This window comes from Nicotiana tabacum, chromosome 17 (assembly GCF_000715075.1).
Source record: "Nicotiana tabacum cultivar K326 chromosome 17, ASM71507v2, whole genome shotgun sequence".
Lineage (NCBI taxonomy): Eukaryota > Viridiplantae > Streptophyta > Magnoliopsida > Solanales > Solanaceae > Nicotiana > Nicotiana tabacum.
Window position 1 is genome coordinate 139,211,905 of NC_134096.1, and position 10,546 is coordinate 139,222,450.

Sequence of the window (10,546 nt, forward strand, 5' to 3'; positions counted from 1 at the left end):
CGACCGCTGATTTTATAGCTTCAGAATCATCGGGGGCTATGAAAGACCTGGGGACTCCGTAGTCGTTACCCTCATCTATCCCCCGCTCCTCCAATTCTGTCGAGGTTGGTATCGGTGATTGCTATTTGGCCCCAATTTCTACCACTGGATTCGGACCCTTCGGTACCGAGAGTGTGGATGCCGATATCACCTCATCGACTGCGAATATTTCCCTTGCGATCGGTTATTCCTTGCAAACTATTTTGATTCCTTCGGGCGTCAGAAATTTTAGCACCTGGTGTAATGTAGATGGTATTGCCCTTATGTTGTGAATCCACAGCCTTCCGAGCAGAGCGTTGTATCTCATATCCCCTTCGATTACATAAAACTTGGCTTCACATACAGTTCCGGTGACGTTCACCGTTAATGTTTTTTCCCCTTTAGTGGTGTCACAGGCCATATTGAACCCGTTTAGGACTCGGACAACAGGTACGATATGATCTTGTAGGCCGAGTTGTTCCACAACCCTCGATCTGATGATATTGGCCGAGCTACCTGGATTAATCAACACACGTTTAACTTAATATTTATTTATGAGTACCGATATTACTAGTGCATCATTATGGGGCTGTGCGATCCCTTCTGCGTCTTTGTCGTTGAATGACAAGGTTCCTTCCTGTGGTAATCTCGAGTTTGTTTCTCCCTTGTGATGAAAAGTTTGGTACGCTTCAGCATTAGTCCCTGGGGGATGTCGACCCCGCCGATGATCATGTTTATGACGTGCTGAGGTTCCTCTAGTTCGATTCGTTTATTAGAATCCCTGTTCCAAAAATGGTTCTTGGCCCGATCACTGAGGAATTCTCGGAGATGCCCGTTGCTGAACAGCCATGCTACTTTTTCCCTTAATTGTTGACAATCTCCCGTTCTGTGTCTATGAGTACCATAATATTTGCACATAAGGTTAGGATCCCTTTGGGCTAGATCGGATTGCAAAGGTCGAGGCCATTTGGTATATTTGATGTGTCCGATGGCGGACACGATAGCAGAGGCATCGATGCCGAAATTATACTCTGAGAGCCTCAGTGCTTCTTTAGGCCCGATGGGTCTATCGAAATTATTTTTGCTTATGAGTCCTCAGTTGTTCTGTTCTCGGTCATTCCTTCTTTCATTTCTCATAGGGTTTCGCCCGTACCCACTGATTTTCCGATCCCTATTGTACGATTGATACCGATCTCGGTTTGATCTAGGTTCCTGATCGATGTCTCTCTTTGTTACACCATGTGCGTCCCAAGGTGATGTAATGAATATGAGACTTGTTAATCATTATTTAAATGAGTTTAAAGTCATAATATGGCTATATATGATGTTTGGATAGAAAATATAAAGTTTGGGAAAAATCGGATTAAAGTTGCGGAAAAACCGACTAAGGATTTTCCTTGTAACAGAGCTTTTTGAGAAATATATTTCATGTGCTTATATGGGGTATTTTTGGGACATATTATATACCAAATTTAAGGTCTACGAGTTTCATTTCTAACGAATTAAACCGTTCATTAATTCGATGTCGGAGTAGAGAGATATTCATATTTTTGCGAGACTGCGCAAGCAGCTCGGTTGGGACCCACTTGAGACGACCTCCGACCTTACATTTTTTTAAAGGTGTTTCAGATTCATTTCGGGTCATTTCTCACCCAAATTTCATCTAACAGCTCTCCAAAACCCTCCCTAATATATACCAATATCCCAAGAACCAAACTCAAGGGAAATCAACTCAAACCATCATCTAAGATGTTAAAGACTACAAGAGAATGTTTCTATGATATTGTGGCGTGATTGAGGGTTATTGTGAGCTAAGTTGAGATAGGGTTTCGAGTTGTAGATGCTGTCCAAGGTATGTATAACATCTTATTGATTGTGCTTAAGGTTAATCTTGTGTTGGCTGTGTTGTTTGAGTGAGAAACCATAAGATAGCACTTGAAAGAACATGGGATGTAGTTGCCTTTTTGGTTGGACTGTTTTGTAGCTAAATAGATGGTTTGTGGTGGCTGGAAATTGTAAGAACTAATTTGATAATGTTGTGGCTACTGTTGTTAAGCTTTTCTAGGTGTTAATTAAGTTTATTGAATAAGAAAAGATTAAAAACAAGTGATTGACGATAAACATTAAGGTGCTAGACGTATGGGACTGTTTTGGAAGGCATTTGTGGATGTTTTGAACTAGAAATAATATAGTACATATAAGTATGATGTTCTTAATGTTATAAACTAATTTATGGAATAAGAGTTAGATTCAATTTATATCTTGTTGTGAGTAAAAACGAGCTTGCCGCTCAATTTAGTTGTTAAGATAATCGGAGAAACTTATATTGGATTATATTGTTGTTATTGCTATTGTTGGTTATAGTTGTTGTTGTTGTTGTTTGGTTGTTGATGACCCTTAGTGATCTTTGGGATGTATTAAAAATAGGGGAGTTGCTGCCCGATTTTCCTTAAGACATACGACTAGCCAAATACGATGGTACGACATTATATGTTAACGGCAATATCATTTCACTTGTTGTAGATGAAAGAAGTTGTGTTGAGCTTGTTGAGTAATAAGGAAGAGATCATACTGGTATATTAATGCTATCCCTTCTTTCCTTTTGGCATGATCCATATGATGCAATAAAACGAGCAAGCACACAACTTTCACAAATGATTCTATTCCTAAAAGTACTAGGGTTGCCTATGTTCTTGATTCCCCATATGTCCTACTATCATATTGTCTGCTCATGGGTCTTATGATATTCCGAGAGATCTTATAGACTTACTTCCTTATGCATTGCATTCACTTATACATGTACATTGACCCATGACCAGATGATGTCATATACGCGTATATTATATGCATATGAGATATGAGGAAAGGTTATGGCATTATATACGCATCACCACCTGATTAGCTGGTATACGTTGATGATTTCGGCCACAGTGGCTGAGATAATATGATGAGATGCCCTCAGAATCTTGATGATGTTATGTACATATATACCCATGCATGGTATGACATTTATACGCACATGCATAACATTATAAAATTTTCATGATTCACAGAGCTATTCAGAATTATAGGTTGAGTTCTTTACTCCATATTTCTTTTATGTCTTTTATATACTATTTTCATGCCTTACATACTCGGTACTTTATTTGTACAGGCATCCATTTTGCCTGGGGATGCTACGTTTCATGCCCGCAGGTCCCGATAGATAGGTTGAGAGTTCTCCTAGTAGGCTATCAGCTCAACAGAAGGTGTTTGTGCACTCCACTTGCTCCGAAGTTGCCTATTTGATCAGTATGATTTGGACATTTATTGATTGGTATGGCGGGGCCCCGTCCCGACCTTTATGACATTTATGTACTCTTAGAGGCTTGCAGACAGATGTCATGTATATGGATACTTGTATGGACTTATCGGTCTATGTTTTGAGTAGAGAAATGATGATATCGGCCTTATAGGCCCGTATGTCATATGTATAAGTTTCTATATCATGTTGGGTCATCCTATGTCTAGTATTCCCTTATGTTTTATTCTCGTTATCTCATTACAGCCCTTCTGGCCCACTTACTCATAACGGTATGATAAGAAAGATATGTTACGTTGGTACTCGGTTGTGTAAGGCACCGGGTGCCCGTCACGGCCCTGCGGTTTGGGTCGTGACACTCTTGACTCAGTCGGTGATCCACACGGGGTGTACGGATCCGGAAAGGGGTCCCGAGTTAGTCATCCTCGACCTTATTTTTGATTGATACCGGTTATAGACGTCGGTCCAAGAGATGGCTGAATATTCTACCAAGTTCTGTTTCAACTACTGTGAAGCCAATGAGCTTCGAATGTTGAGTCCTTGGGTGAAAGCCTGAACGGCCAAATCGTTCGCGATAGAGGGCAATCCATCTGTTCCATCTAGAATCGAGAAACGAACTCTCTGAGCATCTCGTTATCCCTCTGCTTTACTTTGAAAAGGTATGACTTCCTGGTCTCGACCTTTATATCATCGGCATGTGCTTTTATGAAGGAATCTGCAAGCATAGCAAAAGAGTCAACAAAATTAGGAGGAAGGTTGTGGTACCATATCATAGCTCCCTTTGACAGGTCTCTCAGAATATTTTCAACAAGACAGACTCGGTCTCATTATCTTCCAAGTCGTTCCCTTTGATGGCGCATATATAAGAGGTTACATGCTCATTTGGGTTGGTCGTTCCATTGTACTTAGGGATTTCGGGCATGTGAAACTTTTTGGGGATCGACTTCGGAGTCGCGCTCGGGGGAAAAGACCTTTGAATAAATTTCTTGGAATCCAGGACCTTCAATATCGGGGGTGCTCCTGGGATTTGGTCGACCCTAGAATTGTTGGTTTTAACCTTTTTATCATTGGCTTCGATTTTCTTTTCCCCTGTTTCTATACGTTTCGTCAATTCTTCGAGCAATTTCAGGATTTCGGGGTTAGTACCCGATTCACTCTCGCTCATTTTTTTTGAGTTTGGTTCGTTTCTGCGGATGTCTTCCCGAGGGAGCTCGGGTTTATTCCTGCTCAGTGTTGGTTCTGCAATTGAGCTATCGCCGTCTGTTGAGTCTATAGCATTTTGAAGATCATACGCAGGTTGATCCCATTATTTTCACCGTCGTGAGTGTTTTGGGAAATCGAATGCACTTCCCTGCGCACGCTATTTTTGGGGTCGATTGGCTGGTTTGTGTCGATGGACGTATGCAAACAAGCGTCGATGGGAACCACCACCGAGATTCTACCAAGATCGACCGATGTCGCCTCGTTATCGAGCACTACATTGTTATTCCTGCCATGGTGGACGAATTCTATGTCTATGTTTAGAGGGAAAGACTGTGGGTTTGACATTTTGATCCTAACCTGAAATCAAAAACACTTCAAAGAACAAGTGTAAAATGGGGTGTGTTATGATGATTCGTATCAAATTGCCGCTATTATCCTTAGCCTCACGGTGGGCGTCAAACTGTTTACTCTTAAAATGGGATAACAATTGAATTTGTTAGTGGTTTAAAGGATATGCAAATTAACTTGATACTGAATGATAAATTAGATTGTAATTGAAATAAATAACGATAAATAAACTGTAAACCACACGAATAAGATGATTTCAGCCTAGGCAAGCTGACCACCCTCAAGTTGAATGTACTTTGATTGACACCAAGATACCAAAGAATACGAATTTAGAGGATAATGATAATGTATTGCTTATGAGTATATGTTACAATGTGTTTCATGAATTGTGAGGCCCGTTTATATATTAAAGGAACCTACTTTTAAGGCATTAACCTATTATTCCATAAAAGGTAAAAAGGTCCTTGATTTATTGACTGTTGGTCCCCTTTTTGGTATGTTTCGTGATTTCCGCCGTAATGCCTGGTTAGTTGCTGGAATTTCGGACCCCTGTATGATAAGCTGGCAATATATTCCTAGAAACCGTTATGACCGGGACTGGTTATGACCTCGATAAACCCGAAGGCAAGTCTGGTGGTTCCGATGGCTAATTTTGGTAAGGCAGGGACCGATCTCCAGGATTTTATCACCATCTCTCGATCCCAAATTGTCGTGTTGGATGCTCGATCAAATCCTGAGTTCGATTTTACTCGTATACAGGTTTCAACTTCTTACAGGCGCTTAGCAAGGCAAGGGCCAATTTTTCTAGGTGAAGGTATCTAGTTTCGGCCTCACCTAAAGTTCTGCTAATATAGTAAATTGGAAATTGCGTACTTTTTTCTTCTCGGACCAGGACTCCACTTACCGCTATCTCTGAGACCGCCAAGTAAAGGTATATATGTTCATCTATCTTTTACGTGTAGAGCAGCGGTGGTCTCGATAGATATCGCTTGAGCTCTTTCAAGGCCCGTTGGCATTCCGGAGTCCATGAGAAGTTACTCTTTTTCTTCAATAATGAGAAGAATCAGTGACTCTTATCGAAGGACCTCGAAATGAACCGTCCCAGAGCGGCAATGCGCCCGGTTAGCCTTTGCACGACCTTTATATTATCTAGGACCATGATATCTTCGATGGATTTGATCTTATCGGGATTTATCTCGATTCCCCGATTGGATACCATGGATACGAGGAATTTACCCAATCTAACTCCGAACGCACACTTCTCTAGGTTCACCTTCATGTTGTATTTTTTCAGCACGTCGAAGGTTTCTTGCAAGTGTTTTAAATGGCCCTCTGCTCGCAGGGACTTAACCAACATATCGTCAATGTAAACCTCCATTGATTTTTCTATTTGTTCTTTGAACATCCGGTTTACTAGGCGTTGGTAAGTGGCACCGGTGGGTTTTAACCCGAATGGAATTATGTTATAGCAGTATATGCCGTATTTAGTGATAAAGGAGGCTTTTTCCTCATCATCCATATTTGGTTATACCCGGAGTAAGCATCGAGAAAATTGAGGATCTCGTGGCCGGTAGTGGCATCGATCATGCGATCGATGTTGGGCAAAGGGAAGGAGTCTTTGAGACATGCCTTATTCAAATCCTTATAGTCTACACACATTCGTAATTTATCCCCTTTCTTAGGAACTACAACTAAGTTTGCTAACCAATTCAGGTATTTAACTTCCCGAACGGACCCTATTTTAAGGAGTTTAGATACCTCGTCCTTGATAAAAGCATGTTTGACCTCGGACAAGGGCCTCCTCTTCTGCTTGACCGTGTGGTACTTTGGATTCAAGCTTAGCTTGTGAGTGGTTATTTCTGGCAGTATCTCTTTCATATCGAGGTGGGACCAAGCAAAACAATCTTTGTTAGCTATAAGAAATTGAATGAGTTTTTTCCTGAGCTCGGGGTTTAACCCCGTAACTAGGTATATATTTCAATCGGGCAAGTTTTTAGTTAGTATGACTTGTTCTAATTCCTCGACCGTTGATTTTGTAGCGTCGGAATCATCGGGGGCTATGAAAGACCTAGGGATTCCGTAGTCATTACCCTCATCTATCCCCCGCTCCTCCGATTCTGGCGAGGTTGGTATCAGTGATTGTTATTTGGCCCCAATTTCTACCACTAGATTCGGACCCTTCGGTACCGAGAGTGTGGATGCCAATATCACCTCATCGGATGCGGACATTTCTCTTGCGGCTGGTTGTTCCCCGTAAACTGTTTTGATTCCTTCGGGCGTTAGGAATTTCAGCACCTGGTGTAATGTAGAGGGCATTGCCCTCATGCTGTGAATCCACGGCCTTCTGAGCAGAGCGTTGTATCTCATATCCCAATCGATTACATAAAACTTGTCTTCCTGAACAGTTCCGATGACGTTCACCGGTAATGTTATTTCCCCTTTAGTGGTCTCGCAGGCCATGTTGAACCCGTTTAGGACTCGGACATCAAGTACAATCTGATCTTGTAGGCCGAGTTGTTCCACGACCCTCGATCTGATGATGTTGGCCTAGCTACCTGGATCAATCAACACACATTTAAGTCAATATTTATTTATGAGTACCGATATTACAAGTGCATCATTGTGGGGATGTGCGATCCCCTCTGTGTCTTTGTCGTTGAACGACAAGGTTCCTTCCGGTAGGTAATCTCGAGTCCGTTTCTCCCTTGTGATGGAAAGTTAGGTACGCTTCATCATCAGTCCTTAGGGGATGTCGACCCCACTGATGATCATGTTTATGATGTGCTGAGGTTCCTCTGGTTCGGTTCTTTTATTAGAATCCATGTTCCGAAAATAGCTCTTGGCCCGATCACTGAGGAATTCTCGGAGATGCCCGTTGTTGAACAACCGGGCTACTTCTTCCCTTAATTGTCAACAATCTTCCATTCTATGTCCATGCATTTGCACATACGGTTAGGATCCCTTTGGGCTGGATCAGATTACAAAGGTTGAGGCCATTTGGTATCTTTGATGTCTCAGATGGCGGACACTATAGCAGAGGCATCGATGACGAAATTATACTCTGAGAGCCTCAATGCTTATTTAGTTCCGATGGGTCTGTCGAAGTTGTTTTTGCTCATGAGTCCTCAGTTGTTCTGTTCTCGGTCATTATTTATTTCATTTATCATAGGGTTTCGCCCGGACCCACTGCTTCTCCGATCCCTATTGTATGGTTGATATCGATCCCGGTTTGATTTAGGTTCCTGATCGGTGTCTCCCTTGACTCGGTCGGTGATCCTGACGGGGTGTACGGATACGTAAGGGGTCCTAAGTTGGTCATCCTCGACCCTGATTTTTGATTGATACCGGTTATGGACGTTGGTCCAAGAGATGGCTGAATATTCTACAAAGTTCTGTTTCAACTGCTGTAAAGCCAATGAGCTTCGAATGTTGAGTCCTTAGGTGAAAGCCTGAACGGCCCAATCGTCCGCGACCGAGGGCAAATCCATCCGTTCCATCTGGAATCAAGAAACGAAATCTGAGCATCTCATTATCCCTCTGCTTTACTTTGAAAAGTCTTGACTTCATGGTCTCGACCTTTATAGCACCGGCATGTGCTTTTACAAAGGAATCTACAAGCATAGCAAACGAGTCAACAGAATTAGGAGAAAAGTTGTGGTACCATAGCATAGCTCCCTTTGATAGGGTCTCTCCGAATTATTTCAACAAGACAGACTCGATCTCATCATCTTCCAAGTCGTTCCCTTTGATGGCGCATGTATAAGAGGTTACATGCTCGTTTGGGTCGGTCGTTTTGTTGTACTTAGGGATTTTGGGCATGCGAAACATTTTGGGGATCGGCTTCGGAGTCGCACTCGGGGGAAAAGGCCTTTGAATAAATTTCTTAGAATCCAGGCGCTTCAATATCGAGGGTGCTCCTGGGATTTGGTCGGCCCTGGAATTTTAGGTTTTCACCTTTTTATCATTGGCTTCGATTTTTTTCCCCCTGTTTCGTCAATTCTTCGAGCAATTTTCGGATTTCGGGGTTAGTCCCCAATTCACTCTCGCTCATTTTTTCCGAGATTGGTTCGTTTCTGCGGATGGCTTCCAGGGGAAGCTTAGGTTCATTCCTGCTCAGTGTTCGATGTTGGTTCTGCAATTGAGATATCGCCGTCTGTTGAGCATGTAGCATTTCGAAGATCATACTCAGGTTGATCCCATCATTTTTGCCGTCGTGAGTGTTTTGGGCAATCGAATGCACTTCCCTGCGCACGCTGTTTTTGGGGTCGGTGGGCTGGTTTGTGTCGATGGCCATATGCAAACATGCGTCGATGGGAACCACCACCGGGATTCTACCAAGACCGACCGGTGTTGCCTCGTTACCGAGCGCTGCATTATTGTTCCTGCCGTGGTGGCCGGATTCCGTGTCTATGTTTAGAGTGAAAGATTGTGGGTTTGACATTTCGATCCTGACGTGAAATCAGAAACACTTCAAAGAACAAGTGTAAAATGGGGTGTGTTATGATGATTCGTATCAAATTGCAACTATTATTCTTAGCCCCATGGTGGGCACCGAACTGTTTACTCTCAAAATCGGATAACAATTGAATTTGTTAGTGGTTTAAAGGATATGCAGATTAACTTTATACTTAACGATAAATTAGATTGTAATTGAAATAAATAACGATAAATAAACTGCAAATCACACGAATCAGATGATTTCAACCTAGGCAACCACCCTCAAGTTGAATGTACTTTGATTGATACCAAGATACCAAAAAATAAGAATTTAGAGGATAACGATAATGTATTTCTTATGAGTGTATGTTACAATATGTTTCATAAATTGTGTGGCCCCTTTATATAATAGAGGAACCTACTTTTAAGCCATTAACCTATTATTCCATAAAAGGTAAAAAAAATCCTTGATTTGTTGACCGTTGGTCCATTTTTTGGTATGTTCCCTGATTTCTGCCGTAATGCCTGGTTAGTTGCGGGAATTTTGGACCTCTGCCGGATAAGCTGGCAATATATTTCTTGAAACCGTTATGACCGGGACCGGTTATGACCTCGATAAACTCGAAGGCAAGTCTGGTGGTTCCGGTGGCTAATTTTGGTAAGGCAGAGACCGATCTCCGGGATTTTATCACCATCTCTCGATCCCAAATTATCGTGTTGGATGCTCGATCAAATCCTGAGTTCGATTTTACCCGTATACAATGTTCACTGCTATCCTAAACAATGTTGAAGCCGTACTGAACTGGACATTCTAGCTAATTAACAGCTTCCTATTTTTCATCATTCTCTGGTTGTCCCTATCCAACTGAACTGGACGTTCTAAAATTTATTGCAATCTGCTCTTGATATAATTTTCCGTATCCGTTTCAATTCAGATTATACATTTCGCTTATCAAAAGTCTAACTTTATGAATTTTGACCTAACATTTTAAAATATACTATATTTTATTTATATTGACATGAGAGAAATTATAACTTGTAGTCGTACTTTTCGTATAGTTGAACTAATCTACTTTAGTTTTAAAGTTTAGTTGAATTGACTTTCGATAAGCAAAATGTGTCATCAAAATTGAAAAAGAGGGAGTAATCGATCACCCTTTAACACCATAGATAAAATATCTTCTCCGTGAAATTCTTTCTACTGTTCATTTTAGCAGTCCAGTAAAACGATTTCCTGTA